This window comes from Musca domestica, unplaced genomic scaffold, assembly GCF_030504385.1.
Source record: "Musca domestica strain aabys unplaced genomic scaffold, Musca_domestica.polishedcontigs.V.1.1 22, whole genome shotgun sequence".
Classification (NCBI taxonomy): Eukaryota; Metazoa; Arthropoda; class Insecta; order Diptera; family Muscidae; genus Musca; species Musca domestica.
The window spans coordinates 11,053,251-11,072,716 of NW_026712262.1; the positions used below are offsets into that span (position 1 = coordinate 11,053,251).

Below are 19,466 nucleotides of genomic sequence, written 5' to 3' on the forward strand. Positions count from 1 at the left end.
GTTTAAAATTAAATCAACTAATTATAATTATTATAAAGTTAAAGAGGAATTTTTATTGATTTTTAATATATACATTTTTATAGTATTTCTTAAATTTTCAATTATTGTAATAACAAATGGTTCTTTATTGATTTAATTTAAATATTTCCATATTATTAAATTCCAAATGCTTAACGCTAAAAAATGAAATTGAAACAAATTTTGGCCTTTATAAGTATGGGCAGGACTGATATTCGAAATTATGCTTTACTACAATGTTTTATAGTCATAGTATACTATTAATCTTACCTAACAAAGAATTCCCGCTTCGCAGCTTTATTGATTATAGAGAGCAGTACACAATGTAATGCCTTATTTAAAAATCTCGGTATCATTTTCAATACAAAACATCCTAGACACAAAACAATGTTGTGCCAAATTTCAAATCTCAACATCAAATGTCGGCTCAATATTGTGATTTCAATAGACAGACAGGTGGTCTAGGACGAATTTTTAGAGGTGTTACAAACGGAATGACAAATTTAATATACCCTCCTTTCCATGGAGGAGGTTATAAAAGGTATTTAATTCGGGTCATTTGGAGAAAATACCTTAAAAAACATTTTTTAATCCTTCTGCATCTACACTTGCGATTTATGGAAACTGAAAAATTAAGAAATAATATTTTAAAAATACAGATATAAATAATCAATAAAAATTCCTCTTTAACTATATCTTAGTTATAATTAGTTGATTTAATAATAAAACTACTAACAATTTTTTTTTTTTTTGTTATTTTTCCTATAATTCTAAAACTTTTATTTGATTTGCAAAAAGTTTCATTTCGGTTGCAAAAGGTTTCATTTAGTATTTTTAACGCTGCTAGGCATTGACAAAGATAAAGCTGTTTAGAAAGAATTTCTTGGATATTCTATTCTCCTTCGAACGAAAACCCACTATCAGCCATTACAAAATTCAGCCCTTCGCTAGTATGCTAGCGTATATAACTGTTAAAGAAATCTTGGTTTGATTCCAGGTAAACATCGCCATCATTATTTACTCCATAATAGGGACCAAATGATTCTGCAGATTCAGCAAAAATGTTGTCCAATTTAAAGTCATTTGGCCCTTTTAAGGGAAAACTAAAACCTTTAGCTCCCCAATATTTTTTATATAGAATGTATTCGGAAAATCCTCCACAGCTGATTATGTGAATAGAAAATAAATTGGATTAGTAAATTAGATTTCAACGTTATTTACCTTCAGCCTTCGAAAATAAACAGTATGGTACTGTACCGTAGTGTTCTGTACAGTTCCGAGGTGGAGTGGTACACTAAGATAATGTACCTTACCGGAGCACAATCCTGAAAAATATTTTAGTGATACTGTTCCGGAACACAACGAGAATCGGAGCACTAAAAAACGTAGTGTACCGCAGTCGGAGCACTACAAAATAGTAGTGCACCACATGGCGGAACATTAAAAAATAATGTACCGGTAGTGTACCACATATGCGTTGTTTACGATTTGTGACAAAAATTAGATGTTTGATGTTTTTGATAAAGCAAAAGAAAAACTAATAAAATTCAATATTATGGAAATATAAGCTGAATTTATTTTACACCACCGCTAAAATTTTTTTTTGGTGATACTGTTCCAGTACAGTCATGGTACAATAAGGAGGTAGAACAGCTTTGTAAAACACAGAAATACTGCCCTTAGGCTATGTCCGCTTCCTGTCAAATTTGCATACCACAAGTTGTTTTCATTTATTCAATATTTATCTTCATTTTAAAATCTGTTGAACAGCGGGAAAAATGAATGAAATGCCTATATTTGCTAGAAAAATGTGATCTAAACAGTTCCATCTTTCAATTTCATGATAAAATTGCGCGTCTCACAATTTACGCGTCTTCCAATCATAGATTTTGAAAATAATTTGTTTTAATTTTTGTGTGCTGTTTATTTTCGAACAATGTTTACCTATAAGTCATGATCTTGTATAAGTGTAAGGTCTGTGTTGGTAAACAAAGTCAAACATCGAATCAATATGAAAGTTAGATATTTATTGGTGGAGAAAATCTGAATTTCATTATTTTTATTGTTAATATATATAAACTACAGGAGATATCAACATGGCACCATTTTGGAAAGGCAAGAATTTAGGCTAAAATGTAGTACGTCGATTTTTTATACAATAACGGGTCCAATTTGGATTTTTAGGTTTTTCAAAAAATTCCGTTACAAAATACTTGTATTACTCCGGAACCGGTTCAAACAACACCATCATATGATCACTTGTTGGATAGGTATTTCCTTTCAAATGAAACCCACTTTTTTAGAACCGGATAAAATCCCGATTTTTTGTCTGAACTTTCGGGTGGAATAACCGGGTACTTCCCCACGAAAAATTATTACGGCCTGACTCATATATGTAATGTCGCATTTCCATAAAAAAGTTTTCTAGTTCTCTCAGATTAAACAATTTTTTGCTGCGAACTATGAGCACATTGCCTCCTTTATACGGTTTATTCACACTTTTAGCAAACTTTTCACACATTTTAGAACGTTCACTTAAAGGTAACCTAGGTATATATTTTCCTCCCAAAAGAATGCCGTCAATAATATGAAGGCAACAAATTCTTGTTTGTGTTCGACCTTCCCCGCAGTATTCAAACACCAATTCTCCATAAAAAAGTGATTTGGGAGATATCTCAAACATATGGTCAACTGGTTCCCATTTCCGCATATCAGTATACCGCAATAATTTGCCCCTGGTCGTACAAATAAAGAAACTACTAGCATTTGCGTTTGTTCCTCTTCTTCCTACTGGTACAAAAAACCAGATATACACACTGTCAATTTTTTTGCATAAATCATCTATGGACAAAATTTCGTCGGACGATGAGTGAAAAGAGGCTTCGCAAAGAAACTCCTCAACAAACTTATTTTATTTTGTGAAGCTTGTCTTAATTTATCCGGCAAATTCCACAAATCAAGACATTTCCTTTGGCACTCAGATTGTCTCATTTCTGTAAGCTGTGTATCGTATCATTGTTCTGATTTAGAATGTTATTGATATGATTTAAATAATGGCTAATAGTATGTGTATCATTTTTTTTCCACTGACAGACAAGGTATCTCTCGGAATTCGCCGGGCGACTGATGTTTGGTTTAATAATTGAAATTCATTCAAAGCATTTGTACTTTAAATATATCAGGCCTACACTAAATTGTGTAAATATGTCAAACAATTTACACACAAAACTTCCTTTGTTGTGAAGTATTTTTAGCGCTGTTAGGCATTGACAAAGATAAAGCTGTTTAGAAAGTATTTTTTGAATATTCTCTTCTCCTTCGACCGAAAACCCACTATCAACCATTACAAAATGCACCCCTTCGCTAGTATGCTTGCGTATATAACTATTGAAAGAATCTTGGTTTGCTTAAAGTAAACATCGCCATCATTATTTACTCCATAATAGAGATCGTATGATTTGGGAGATCCAGCAAAAATTTTGTCCAATTTAAAGTCATTTGGCCCTTTTGCGTAAAACCTAAACCTTTAGCTTCCCATGATTTTCTATATAGAATATATTCGGAAAATCCTCCAGGGCCTATTATGTGAATAGAAAATAAATTATATCGTCTTGTTTTGTTTGTCATCTTATAAGAGTTGCCAAAAAATTCCAGCTACAGATCTAATCTTGAAAAATATGGTTGTAACTTGTGTATTAAAAAAGAAATAATTATAATTAAAATAAATAAAATGTCGTGCCCTTTTGAATTGTGTAATATTGTTGCAGGGGATGAATTGTGTGTTACCTGTTGGTTTTGTCTTAATCAATGGCATGCAAAATGTGCTAGGATTAATGATTAATGCAAAAGTCGTAGACACAATAAGAAATAATGTTGGTGTTCGTTGGTGTTGTGTGCAATGTAGGAAACTCTCTGCAGACTTTTATAATTTTGTAAAGGATTTGCAGTCGGAATTGACATCGATGAAAAAAGATTTTTCCTCACTATCACTCCGATTTGAGAATTTCTCTACATTGTTTGAGAAATACCAAGAATTAGATGAGTTTGTGTCGTCACCGTCAGTTTGTGGCCAGAAACGCAAAAGGGTTGCGAAAAAGGCACCAACTAAGGGAATGCCTAGTCGCAAAGCAACAGTTTCTGAGGAGAACACTGTTCCACAACCGGTTTCAGTTAATATCACTGATACAACTGAGACTGGACGTGAACAGTCGTATGCCAGTGTTGTTACACACCCAGTTCCGGTAGATAACAGCGGTATAGGTAAAGGGGTAAATAATCCTGATGTTATGAGTATTGATAGTGAGGTTTCTGAATATATCAAAATGCTGAAAACCTCACAATCTACTCGTGACATACATGAATTATCACTTCCTTCACTTATCACTAGTGATCGTCCCGAGACTGCTACTGGCAAAACTCAACCTGTCCAAAGATCATTATCTATGGCTCCCGCCATGAAAATGATATTTGCAACAAGGTTTGCACCAGAAACAACGGCCGATGACATAATCTATTATATAAAATCAAAAACTAAATGACTCATTTTTTATTTGCTATCAGAATATAAGGGGGCTTAATACAAAATTAACCAGTTTATATACTGGTTAGCATAGCATTGGTTTCAATTATAATGTATAGGGTTTCTCCGAAACTTGGTTAAAAATATCTATATTAAATAGTGAAATTTTATGTTCAAAATATCAAATATTTAGAAAAGATCGTGTTTGTAAAAAAGGTGGTGGCGTACTTATTGCAGTTAATACCAAATATACCACTAATTTAATTGATCTAAATCATTTTCTTGATATAGAATTTGTTGGTGTTTCCATCAAATTGGACAGATCTAAATAGTTTGTAACTTGCTCTTATATTCCCCCTTCATCTTCACTTGACATTTATAATCAGCATTTATCAGCAATAAATTTAATCACTGAAAAAATGAAAAATTCCGATCGCATTCTGATCCTTGGTGATTTTAATATGCCTTCCATTAGGTGGCTTTCAATGCCAGATTCTGAAACTTTGATTCCTTTGCCATCCGAAATGAACAGTACCATACATTTGATGTTATAGTTTGTGTGACTTAAATCTTTATCAAATAAACAGTGTGAAAAACTCCCACGGCAAAATTCTTGATTTGGCGTTTGTAAATATAACACAGCATTTTGATATATTCAGAATTTCTCCAATATGCACTCCTGAAGATATATACCATCTAACTTCATATATCTCCATGACTCACAGTTATGTAATTGAAGAAAGTCAGTCCGACTCATTTAAAAATTTCCTTAATTACAAAAAAAAACTAATTTTCGAAAACTTAATACCCTCATTTCCTCCGTAAAGTGGGCGCCTGTGTAACAGCTATAAAGATTTAGAATATGTAATTGATAAATATTATGATATTTTAAATAGATTTAAACTGGAATGTGTTCCAACCACTAGATTTAAAAATTCAAATAAATATCCATGTATAACCCCAAGTTTAAAAATTCTAAAAATAAGCTTTTTCTTAAATATAAAAAAATCAGGCTTGACAATAGACTACTATAAATTACTCTGTTGCTAGGTCTAAATATACTTTAGAGTCTCGAAGATTGTATGATCTTTACCTAGACAAGATTAAAAATAATTTTAAATCCAATCCTAAATCTTTTTATGATTTTGTTAATCTAAAACGAAAAATTTTCTCAAACCCTCAGTATTGAAATATAACAATAATGAATTTGTCACAGGCACAGATATTGCTGAATGTTTCGCAGATTTTTTTGTCCCAACCTATTCCAGTACATCTTGCCAAATTAAAGATTCGTATCCTTATAAGTTATTACAGGCTGATCAAATTTGTATGCCTTTTCTACAACGTCAGGATGTTTCCAATAGTCTGCGTAGTTTAAAATCGATTAAATGTCCAGGACCGGATGGCATACCTACTATAATTCTTAAATATTGTTCAAAAGTATTAGCACTTCCGTTAACTATATTGTTTAATTATTCAGTTAAATTTGGTCACTTTCCTACTTTCTGGAAAAAATCTTATATTATACCTTTACATAAGTCTGGTAGTCTTACTAATGTGTCAAATTATAGAGGAATTGCAAAATTAAGTGCCATTCCAAAATTGTTCGAAAAATTAATTACTGCTGTAATTTCACAGAAAATTCAATCTATATTGAATCCATATCAGCATGGTTTTCGTAGTGGTCTTTCAACTGCAACAATACACAACACTACAACAATTTACGTCAACAGTAATAAAAGGATTTGTTCAGCGTAAACAAACTGATACAATTTATACTGATTTTAGTAAAGCTTTTGATAGGGTTAACCATGAAGGGTATCTATCCAAAACGATTAAAGTTCCATCGGGTGTTCCGCAAGGAAGTCACCTTGGACCGGTCCTCTTTCTTTTATTTATCAACGATTTACCTAATTCCATAAATTACTCGAAATTGTTAATGTACGCAGATGATGTTAAATTATTCATAATTGTGATAAACGAGCTAGTTTACTTCATAACGATTTAGATAGCCTCTTTAAATGGTGCAGGTTAAATTGTATGGAGTTAAATTTAAGCAAATGTAAGCATATGTGCTTCTTCAGATCGTCTTCTCTGATATTACAATATAATATTAACGGTCATTCATTATCAACTGTAGATTCATGGTAAATAAAGCAAATGGTGTTTTAGGTTTTATTAAACGGTGGGCAAAAGAATTTTCTGATCCATATATAACAAAACTGTTATTTACGTATCTTGTTACGTATCAATATGCAATATACTCAGATAAAATAGAATCCGTGCAAAAACAATTTCTGCTATTTGGCTTACTAGGTTTACATTGGAATAGTGATTTTGTTTTGCCTTCTTATGCTAGCAGGCTAAAATTGATTAGATTGCCTACACTTAAAAGCAGACGTTTTATGTTGAACTCCATGTTTGTACTTAAAATATTAAATGGTAATATACCTTCAGATTTCCTAATCTCATCTATTAGAATTAATGTTCCCTTTAGATCTAGTAGATACTACCAATTATTATATACGGATTTCCACCGCACGAATTATTCAATGGGCGAACCTCTTAGTAAAATGTGTGTTGGCTTTAATTCTGTGTACTGTAATGTAGATTTTGATTTTGTAGATTTTATGAGTTTAGAAGTTATTAAATCTAGAATAATTTTATTTTTAAACAATTAACATACATGTTTTATTATTTGACAAACTAGCTAATGAATTAGATTCTGTAGCTGGTTTTCAATTTCCTACTGAATTCCCATTATGATGCGGATCATGATGTGTACGCGATCCCTCCGTAAAGGGAGGTCGCCGCCTCGGTCGGCAGGGGTGGGAATGTGAGGCGTGGGAATGTTCGAAAAAAAAAAGAATAGGCCTATTAGTAAATTAGATTTCAACATTATTTACCTGCGCAAATATCTGCAAGGTAGAGTAAATCATTATCTTGTTATATTTAGGGTTGGTAAACATAAAGTCCAACATCGAATCAATATTTGCCATTTTAATTGCTGTTCTATTTTGAAATATTGAACTACGTATAGTTTCAAAAGGATTACTGCGCGAGCGGGCTTTTCTTAAATCAACTTCATTAAGATTATCAAACACGTTTTTCGCATCAAGTATTCCCTCTAATATATGCGGCTCCACGAATTGTGTTTCACCTTCCAAAGTTCTCTTATGTGCGCCGTATTTTATAAAAGTCAAGAGGTGTTCTAGCGTGAATGGGAAAGCGTACGGGCTTCAAATCCAAGAAACTTCTTCTGGAATAAGGATTACTTCTGAACTTTTGTCCCACTTGTCACTCAAAGCTAGAAAGGTGCCCTGCTTTAAGCCTAAGCCTTTTCTACCATCTTGTTGAAATGCTACAATTGGTTCAAGTCGTCCTTGACTTTGCTTTTGCGGAATTTTGTTGATGGTCATTATGGATTTAAATTTATAAGATCTTTTCCTGGCAGAACATTTTATAAAATATATGGCCTCTCCTCAGCTTGGACAAACAATATTGTCAGCATATCTCTTGTCTATCTCATAGGAGGTTTTGCATGCATCGATGCTGCGTTTGCAATGGAATGATGCAGTTCATTATATTTACAACAAATGAAAGAAATAAAACGTTTAACATCATAATTTAATGGTCTCAGATGCAGAAAGATTAAAAAAAAGTTTTTCAAGGTCTTTCCTCCAAAAGACTCGAATTAGATACCTTTTTATAACCTCCTCCATGGAAAGTAGGGTTTATTAAATTTGCCATTCCGTTTGTAACACCTCTAAGTATTCGTCGTAGACCCCAAAAAGTATATTCAACCATGATCAAATTTGATTTAACCCTTAATAGCCTGGTGGTCCCTTCAGGAACCTCAAATTTAGAGACTTGTTTTTCAAAACTGTTCAATTTTTTGCGCAATCAATTCTGCAAATATTCTCTTTATAATGTATGCCATCTAGCGAAAATGAAAATCATATGCTTTTTGGTGCCGAACACCTGATTTTTGACGTTCATCAGAAAAACACACAAAAGCTTCAAAGTGAACAAATCGTGCTTTTTCAAATTGATTGAAATCAAAACTTTTGCTCCAAAAGAACCAAATAAAATTAATTTTTATTATTTGTACACTATATTCAAACCATGTAAGTATCTTTTTAGCAATATAAATTTTTTTTGTTTGTATTTTTCGTGTAAAAGTCAATCGGTCCTTCAAAGAACCAGTAGGCACTCATTAGAGAAGTTGTTGTTGTTGTAGCAGCTCATACATCCGTGTTCGTTCGGTTTCAATTTTCGGACTCAGTTCAATCAGGTTCTGCCTCTAAGTCCAGTCTCAAAAAGGACGCAACCTGTATGGGTTGTGTCCATAACGAGACTGGAGTTAGGTGAGTAGGCTTGGCTGGGCGGCGAAATAGGTGCAGCGTGTCATGTGGGCCTGTGCCACATGCTGGCAGATGTTCTGCACGTCGCCGTTAATCCGGGCCCAGTAGGAATTTAGGCGGCTGCACCATCCGGATCGTAATTGAGCCAAGACTACTCGGGTTTGTCGGGGCAGCTCTCGTTCTTCAGCTGCGACGGGAGTGGATGGTCTTCTAGCACTGTATTCACTCTATATCCTACAATGGCTTCAGCGACCGCATTAGAGTGAATACTATTCAATCCCGCTTAATAGGCCTGTTGATCTAGAGGCTCTCTCTTATACCTCTGTACCTCTCTCTCTAGATCATGAAGGTCTTGCCAAACGTGCCTGGGCGGACGTTGCCTATCCACAAGATGGTGATTTGGATGGCTTTAATGGCTATAACACCCAATCAGGTATTGCATTGACAGTATTTTTTATGCTGTCGCACCGGTAAGACCTTCGCCTCCTCATGTAAGTGATCGACAGGTGTCATGAGAAGGCACCCTGTTGCGGTTCTAAGGGCGGCATTCTGGCAGGACTGCACATTTTTCCACTGCGTAGCACTGACGTTGGCGGACCACACCGGAGCCGCATAGTTTACCACAGACCGGCCTATCGCGTTGTAAGAGGTCAACGAGGTTTCCTTATCAGCTCCCCAAGTACTGCCGGCCAGAGACTTGAGGACCTTGTTCCTACTTCTAATCTTGTCGCAGATAGCTATGGTATGCGCGGACGACTTAAAAAGGCTATCGAATGTGACCCCTAATACCTTGGGGTAGTTGGTGGTCGGAATAATAGCACCATCGACCTGCACATTCAAGGATAGCCCCATTTCCGCAGTCAGTGTGGCCGTCGACTTAGTGGCGGATATCTTCATATTCCTCACAGTGAAAAAGGCGGTAAGATCAACAAGATCAACAACGTACAATCATCTGCGTACATTATAATCTCTATGCCGTCTGGAGGGCGTGAATGTCAGAAAGGTAGAGGTTAAACAGTTCCGGAGATATCACCCCACCTTGGGGAACTCCCTGTTTAACTCTACGGATGCTCGACTTCTTGTTTCTGAATTCCACGTACGACTGGCGTCCACACATGTAGTTTACTATCCAACGTTTCAAACCTGGCCGGAGGGTGGTGCGCTCAATGTCCTCGGACAGTGTGGCATGATTGACTGTATCAAAGGCTTTTGATAAATCAAGTGCCACCATAACTGTTTTATCGCACGGCCTGTTCTGGTTGAGACCTCTACTGACATGTGTGGAAATGGCGTGTAAAGCTGTTGTTGTCCTATGCAATTTCCGGAATCCGTGTTGATGATCGGCTACTGGGAAACACTCTCTTATGCTGGGGAGGAGTAAAGCCTCAAGCGTCTTTGCTACTGGGGACAAAAGTGATATCGGCCTGTATGAATCACTTTTGCTGGCATCCTTGCCTGGCTTCAGTAGCGGGACCACCCTGCCCAATTTCCAGGCATCGGGAACTACTAGGGTGGCTAACGACAGATTGATAAGCTTTGTAAGATACTCAACTCCTGGTTCATCCAGTTGCTTCAACATCACCATTGAGATTCCGTCAGGACCAAGCGCTTTGGATGACTTTGCGCTTCTGATGACCTGTGCAACATCTGCCAACGTAAATTGTGGTTGTACCTCCTCGGCTGGAGGGGATCGTACACGGCGTAGGATCCTTCTCTTCGCCCTGTCACTCTCGGAGTGCTCTACAAACTTTCGGTTAAAATAACACGCGCACCTCTTCAGATCTGTCACTTCTACGCCGTTGAATGAGACAGATGTCCGATCGTCCTTTTTCCCAGGGTTCGAGAGCGACTTAACCGTTGCCCACAATTTACTCGTTCCGGTACCGATGTTGCAATGCTTCAGATGTTCTAACCACTTTTTCCGCTTATGCTCACCTACTAACATGTTTACCTCCAGAGTAAGTTCCCTGACTCTGGGGTTATTAGGGTTAGTACGGCGAAACTCATCTCGCTCGTTTGCTAATCCCGCTGCCTCTGCTGGGAAATTTGGTCTTATTTCAGGTATTCGACCAGCAGGTATATAGCGAGCGGCTGCAGCTTTGATGATGTCCCGGAAACACCTATCCGCTACCTGAACATCAGATGGGTTGGGCAGTTCTCTGAAGCGGCGATTGGTATACTCTCTGAATTCTTGCCAATTAGCTTTCCCGTGGTCAAGGAAAGTGCGGCGTTCAGAGTCAATGAAGTCGGGTGGTCTGTTGATGGCGATAATAATGGGGAGGTGGTCTGAGCCTAGAGAAATGACTGATTGCCAAGTTACGTCATTTGTCAGACCTGGGGACACGATGGATATGTCCGGAGAACTGTGGCAGTCTCCCCTTAATCTGGTGGGCGCGTCCTCATTCACTGTGCAAAACGTGGAGCTATCAATTTGCTCAGTCAGCGCCATGCCTCTCTGGTCATTACCTAGGACGGAATGCCATAATTCATGATGGGCATTGAAATCCCCTAGCACCAGACGGTTATTGCCTACCAGTAGTGAACTGATATTAGGCATATAACGTGGGGCACAGCTATTTAACGGCGGAATGTACACGTTGAGCACCTCTACCTCGGCGGTTCCACACTTGACCGCTACCCCCATACATTCCATGTACGGGTCACTAGAGTCAAGCTCAGGCGAGATAGGTCTTTACTGGACAGAGTGGTGCAAAAGGAACGCTAATCCTCCACCTCCACCTCTGGAGCGATCCTTCCTCAGTACGTTGTATCCATCACAACTTTGAAGCCTGCAGGTGGTACTCAGCTTCGTTTCCTGGGTCGCTGCGACCTTGATGTTCTTCCGACTCATAAAGCTTACAATTTCGTTGATCTTACCTCTGAGACCATCACAATTAAATTGGAGAAATGAAGCATTATCCGGAACCTGAACAGCAATGTGTGGCGTCAACTGCTGCGTAGATTGCTGTTGAGGAGATTGCGGGGGAGTCTCATATTGCGACGACGATGAGGACGCCGAAGATGAAGACTCACTGCGGTCTACATTGACGCAGCAGGAAGCAATGTAGTCTCTATCGCTATACTCCTATATCCGGTTTAGGCCGGAACAATTCCGGAAATGCACCCACTCCATGCATCCGTTGCATCTCACCGAAACCGATCTGTGGTGGATGCGATTACGACAAACGGAGCAGAACCAAGGTCCGGGGTTGGTCACGATCCCGGCTCGGACCAAGAGAATACGGAGCAAACATCCCGGGTAATGTTGCTCCCACATCAGAAAAATGGACGAACACGAACATGTATTTGCTGGGTTGGTGGCCCCTGGTCGGAGAAATATGCCTCCGAGTCAATCCGGTACATAGAACCGGCCGCCGTGGGATTGGAGATTGGATTAGAGAAGTGAAATGCGTTAGTGCTTTAGCGTCTTTTTCTAATTATACCCTCCACCTTGGAAAGGAGGGTATATTAACTTTGTCATTCCGTTTGTAACATCCTTAAATATTCGTCTTAGACCCCATAAAGTATATATATTCATAATCAGCATAAAATTCTAAGTCGATTTAACGATGTCCGTCTGTCTGTCCGTCTGTCTGTCTGTCTGTCTGTCTGTCTGTCTGTCTGTCCGTCTGTCTGTCTGTCTGTCTGTCTGTTGAAATCACGATACAGCCCACATTATTTGACGTAGAGCTCCAAAATTTAGCAGAGCTATTTGCATTGTGTCTAGGATGGTTGGTATTGAAAATCAGATATATCGGTCCACGTTCTGGTATAGTCCCCATATAACGGTACCTCCCGATATTCGGTATTTTGATGATTTATGCCACGTTTTTCACGGATTTGTCTTAAAATTGGTATTTGTAGGTCATAGCAGGTCCCTGAGCGTGTGGCAAAACATTGCATGTATGGGTCCAAAATTTGGTATAGCCCCCATATAACGGTACCTCCAGATATTCGGTAATTTGATGATTTTTGCAACATTTTTTCACGGATTTGTCTGAAAATCGGTATTTGTTGGTCATAATGGGTTCCAGCTCCGGTGGCGAAACATTGCATGTATGGGTCCATGATTTGGTATAGCCCTCATATAACGGTACCTCCCGATATTCGGTATTTTGATGGTTTTTGCCACATTTTTTCACTGATTTGCCTAAAAATTGGTATTTGTGGGTCATAATGGGTCCTAGTTCGTGTGGCGAAACATTTTAATTATAGGTCCACGTTTTGGTATAGCCCCCATATAACGGGACCTCCCGATATTCGGTAATTTAATGATTTTTGCCACATTTTTTTCACGGATTTGTCTGAAATTTGGTATTTGTTGGTCATAATTGGTTCCAGCTTCGGTGGCGAAACATTGCATGCACGGGTCCATTATTTGATATAGCCCCCATATAAAGATACCTCCCGATATTCGGTATTTTGATGGTTTTTGCCACATTTTTTCACTGATTTGTCTAAAAATTGGTATTTGTGGGCCATAATGGGTCCTAGTTCGTGTGGCGAAACATTGTAATTATAGGTCCACGTTTTGGTGTAGACCCCATATTACGGTACCTCCCCATAATCGGCATTTTAATGGTTTTTGCCACATTTCTTCTAATGTTTATTTTACCCTAAGGTGGAGGGTATTAAAAGTTTGGCCCGGCCGAACTTAATGTTTTTTTACTTGTTTTAGTGTAATTTTTTAATTTTTCATAGAACAATGCCACGTAAATACAAAGATTTTACCACGGCTGAATAGTTTGAAGTCAATGATTTTGAATGGTCAGTAAGTGAAATTGGCGATATATCAGATTTTGACGACGACGACGATCCCGATTTCAATGTAGTGACAAATGATGATGCGAATATCACTGATCAGTTGGAGGATGATGTGTTCGAAAATGTGAACGAATTAGATGCTGAACAAGTTGTGAGTGTGGAACCAACTGCTGATGAGAGTGTTCAAAATGAAGATATTGTTGTTACTGGAGATAGCAGACGCTGGCATCAAATTGCAACATTTTACAAAGATATCACAATTGACAAGGACTCTTCCGAGTTTAAAAAATGTATCTGGAAGAAAAACCATATGCAGAATCATGCAAGTTGGGTTCAGTTTGGCAGCGATTCTGAATTGACAACAGAAATAATGGTGCTAGATACACCTTTCAAATTTTTTTTTTCTTACTTTGTAAATGACGATATAATTTCTAATATTGTAGACCAAAGCAATTTGTACGCAATTCAAAACGATTCATCGAAACCTCTATATACAACGCCAGACGGAAGAAAACGCTTTTTTGGCATTACATATTTTATGTCCGTCTTCAAGTATCCAAGTATCAGGACGTATTGGGGTGAATTTGGCATACCGACTATTATGAATATCATGACGAGAAATCGATATGACAAGGTACGCCTGTTTTTGCATCTAAATGGCAAAAGTAAGATGCCACGTCCGTCAGCTCAAGAACCAGCTCCTTCACGTCGACGAGGATTGCGTCCACAAAACACTGATTCATCAAACATTGATCGTTTATATAAAATTCGTCCGCTTATTGATGCCCTAAATCGAAACTTTGACTCTGTTCCAAAAAGAAGTCGTTAGTGTGTGGATGAACAAATTTGTGCGACAAAAATTAAGCACTTTTTGAAACAATACTTGCCAGACAGGCCTCACCCGTGGGGCAATAAGTTATTTTTGATGTGTGACAATATGGGATTCTGCTATAATTTTGAAATTTATTCTGGCAATGAAGACCATGTTTTGGACAATGAACCAGACTTGGGAGCAGCAGCAAATGTTGTGGTGCGGCTTGCTCGTAGAGTTCCGCGTTTCAAGAACTACAGAATTTTCTTCGATAACTATTACACTACTATTCCTTTGTTCGCTTATTTACGCACCCAGGGAATCTATGGGCTTGAAACAGTTCGACGTAACCGAATTCCTGGCTGCAAATTGCCAGAAAAATTACCCAATCGAGGAGACTGTGAAGAATATATGACCAGTATTCATGGTATAGATGTAACTACTATAGCATGGAGGGACAACAAAGTTGTAAATATGGCATCGACTTTGCTTGGCATCAAGTAATTGAAACCGACAAATGCAAACGAAACTGATGACACGCCTACGGTTGCCAGGTATTTTATACTTTCAACAAATACTTACTGAATATAACTTTTTTATTTTCTTTAGATTTGACAAAAAAAGTGTACCGTAAATATTCAGTGCCCTGCGATAATCCACGAGTACAACAAGTACATGGGAGGTGTTGATGTTATGGATTCGTGCTTTGGTAGAAGCCGCATAATAATAAAGTCACGCAAATGGACAAATCGTCTTATATACCATATGATGGACATGGCCATGATAAATGCATGGATTTTATATAAACGCCAATTCTCTTCATCTCATCGTACAGATAAAATGCTGACTTTGCACGAATTTTTCGTAGACGTCAGCAAAGTTTTAGTAAAATCTGGCACACAATCCATAAGGAAAGGACGTCCAAGAAGCACTGGAGAATGTGAGACCCCTGAAAATGTGTCAAAACGAGTTCGGGTAGTAATGCCGCCTAGTGACGTGCGGTTTGATAATGTTGGCCACTTCCCGAAATACCTAACAACAGGCAAAACTCGTTGTAAAATGCCCAATTGCACATCTAGAACAACAGTGTATTGCATTAAATGTGAGGTAGAATTATGTTTCCAATAACCAAAAAACTTCTTTCTAGAATATCATACAAAACATTGAATAAATGAACTGAGTGCCTGGTGGTTCTTCAAAGAACCAACACACAAAACCTCCCCTAAAATGTCCAAAACTCAAAATTGTGAAAAGTCGTAGAACAATCTTTGTTAAGGGTCCTAAAATACAACATATAAAATTTTTTCATTGAGAAAGAAAAAGTCAGGCAAGGGTTAATGATGTCCACCTGTCTGTCTATTGAAATCACGATTTGGGATGAAATTTGATAAAGAGCTTTGAAAATTGGCACAACATTGTATTGTGTCTAGGATGTTTGGTATTGAAAATGATACCGGGATGTTTCAATAAGGCATTACATTGTGTACGCGGTAGAGCAAACCATTCACAAAGCAAGACTGCTCTATCTCCATAATCAATAAAGCTGTGAAGCGGGAATCCTTTATTAGGTAAGATTTATAGTATGCTATAACTATAAAACGTTGCAGTAAAGCTTAATTTCTCATATCAGTCCTGTCCATATCTATAAAGGCCAACATTTGTTTCAATTTCTCTTTTTAGAGTTAAGCATTTGAAATTTAATAATATGGAAATATTTTATATCAAATCAATAAAGAACCATTTGTTATTACAATAATTGAAAGTTTAAGTAATAATATAAAAATGTAGATATGAATAATCAATAAAAAATCCTCTTTAATATACATAAGTTATAATTAGTTGATTTAATTGTAAACCTACTAAAAATAAAAATGTTTTGTTACTTTTTCCTACTATAAATGTAAAAGTTTCATTTGATTTGCAAAAAGTTTAATTTCGGTTGCAAAAAGTTTCATTTTAATTGCAAAAGGTTTTATTTAATCTGAAAATGCTATGTATCAAACAATTTACACACAAAACTTCCTTTGTTGTGAACTATTTTTAACGCGGCTAGGCATAGACAGAGATAAAGCCGTTTAGGAAGAATTTCTTGAATATTCTCTTCTCCTTCGGCCGAAAACCCACCATCAGCCATTACAAAATGCACCCCTTCGCTAGTATGCTTGCGTATATAACTGTTGAAGGAATCTTGGTTTGATTCCAGGTAAACATCGCCATCATTATTTACTCCATAATAGGGACCAAATTATTCTGGAGATTCAGCAAAAATGTTGTCCAATTTAAAGTCATTTGGCCCTTTTAAGGGAAAACTAAAACCTTTAGCTCCCCAATATTTTTTATATAGAATGTATTCGGAAAATCCTCCACAGCTTATTATGTGAATAGAAAATAAATTGGATTAGTAAATTAGATTTCAACGTTATTTACCTTCAGCCTTCGAAAATAAACAGTATGGTACTGTACCGTAGTGTTCTGTACAGTTCCGAGGTGGAGTGGTACACTAAGATAATGTACCTTACCGGAGCACAATCCTGAAAAATATTTTAGTGATACTGTACCGGAGCACAACGATTATCGTACTGTACCGCAGTCGGAGCACTAAAAACGTAGTGTACCGCAGTTGGAGCACTACGAAGTCGTAGTGTTCCGCAGTCGGAGCACTACAAAATAGTAGTGTACCACATGGCGAATGTGCCGGTAGTGTACTTCGTTCAGGTTGAACGAAAGCATAACAAGTGGAGAAAGATGTAAATGTTTATAAGTGCGGTTGTAAGATTTAGAAGACTTTCCAAAAGAATTTTAGTTTTATTTAATTCTTTGGTTCCTCTTCTATTGAGCTTACGATCTCGTCACTTGGGTAAAAATGTTTTTTGTCATAGAAGTTATTTTTAAAATAACTTCTGGGGAGAATATCCCAGACAAAAAACAAGGGAACTGATGAAGATTGGTGGCTCTAAACCTACTAAAAATAAAAATGTTTTGTTATTTTTCCTACTATAAATGTAAAAGTTTCATTTGATTTGCAAAAAGTTTAATTTCGGTTGCAAAAAGTTTCATTTTAATTGCAAAAGGTTTCATTTAATCTGAAAATGCTATATATCAAACAATTTACACACAAAACTTCCTTTGTTGTGAACTATTTTTAACGCGGCTAGGCATAGACAGAGATAAAGCCGTTTAGGAAGAATTTCTTGAATATTCTCTTCTCCTTCGACCGAAAACCCACCATCAGCCATTACAAAATGCACCCCTTCGCTAGTATGCTTGCGTATATAACTGTTGAAGGAATCTTGGTTTGATTCCAGGTAAACATCGCCATCATTATTTACTCCATAATAGGGACCAAATTATTCTGGAGATTGTCCATTCTGGAGATTGTCCAATGTTGTCCAATTTAAAGTCATTTGGCCCTTTTAAGGGAAAACTAAAACCTTTAGCTCCCCAATATTTTTTATATAGAATGTATTCGGAAAATCCTCCACAGCTTATTATGTGAATAGAAAATAAATTGGATTAGTAAATTAGATTTCAACGTTATTTACCTTCAGCCTTCGAAAATAAACAGTATGGTACTGTACCGTAGTGTTCTGTACCGTTCCGAGGTGGAGTGGTACACTAAGATAATGTACCTTACCGGAGCACAATCCTTAAAAATATTTTAGTGATACTGTACCGGAGCACAACGATTATCGTACTGTACCGCAGTCGGAGCACTAAAAACGTAGTGTACCGCAGTTGGAGCACTACGAAGTCGTAGTGTTCCGCAGTCGGAGCACTACAAAATAGTAGTGTACCACATGGCGAATGTGCCGGTAGTGTACCACAAAAAATTAGATGTTTGATGTTTTTGATAATGCAAAAAAAACTAATAAAATTCAATATTATGGAAATATAAGCTGAATTTATTTTATTTGTCATTAATGTTTGGATTTGTTGCGAAATTGAAGAAAGTAGGAAAATATGGGGATTTTCCGCGAAAAAGGGTATTTAAGTCGTTGCATTGTAATGGGTTATTATGCAAATAATGTACCTGTTATTTTGTGGTACCGAAAAAACAATGAATGTAGATGTGAAAAACGGTATCCCGAACAAACAAGCAACACTGTTCTAAAAACTAAAAATATTTTATTTATGATTTAAATTTTTTAATGTGGTGCATATGGTACACTACGATTTTTTAATGCTCCGATTGCGGAACACTACGTTTTTTTAGTGCTCCGGCTCCGGTGCACTACGATTTGCATACCACAAGTTGTTTTCATTTATTCAATATTTATCTTCATTTTAAATCTGTTGAATAGCGGGAAAAATGAATGAAATGCCTAGATTTTCTTACAAAAATGTGATCTAAACAGTCCCACAATTTACGCGTCTTCCAATCATTGATTTTGAAAATAATTTATTTTTATTTTTGTGTACTGTTTATTTTCGAATGCTGTTTACCTGTAAATCATTATCTTGTATTAGTGGAAGGTCTGTGTTGGCAAACAAAGTCAAACACCGAATCAATATGAAAGTTAGATATTTATTGGTGCAGAAAATCTGAATTTCATTATTTTTATTGCTAATATATATAAACTACAGGAGATATCAACACATTTGGCACCATTTTGGAAAGGCAAGAGTTTAGGCTAAAATGTAGTAGGTCGATTTTTTATACAATAAGGGGTCCAATTTCGATTTTTAGTTTTTTTCAAAAAATTGCGGTACAAAATACTTTTATTACTCCGGAACCGGTTCAAACAACACCATCATATAATCACTTGTTGGATAGGTATTTCCTTTCAAATGAAACCCACTTATTTAGAACCGGATAAAACCCCGATTTTGTGTCTGAACTTTCGGGTGGAATAACCGGGTACTTCCCTCATGAAAAATTACTTTGCCGTAACCGAGTTACAATCCGAGCGTAGCCCCGAAACTAAACTTAAGCCACACTTTCATCTTATATTACGGCCTGACTCATATAATAGATAGGTAATCTGAAAAC

The 19,466-nt window shown here is 36.8% G+C and overlaps 1 long non-coding RNA gene and 1 pseudogene across 1 annotated transcript; one reads left to right on the forward strand and one right to left on the reverse strand.

Annotated features, from left to right (window-relative positions):
* Nucleotides 1-3,005: 3,005 nt before the first annotated feature.
* On the reverse strand, nt 3,006-3,645 carry LOC101891313 (cap-specific mRNA (nucleoside-2'-O-)-methyltransferase 1-like; annotated as a pseudogene).
* Nucleotides 3,646-11,575: 7,930 nt separating this feature from the next.
* Nucleotides 11,576-16,304, forward strand: LOC109612370 (uncharacterized). Its single transcript, XR_009342278.1, has 2 exons — nt 11,576-15,030; nt 15,086-16,304. It is a non-coding gene; the product is annotated as an uncharacterized LOC109612370 (long non-coding RNA).
* The last annotated feature ends 3,162 nt before the right edge of the window (nt 16,305-19,466 follow it).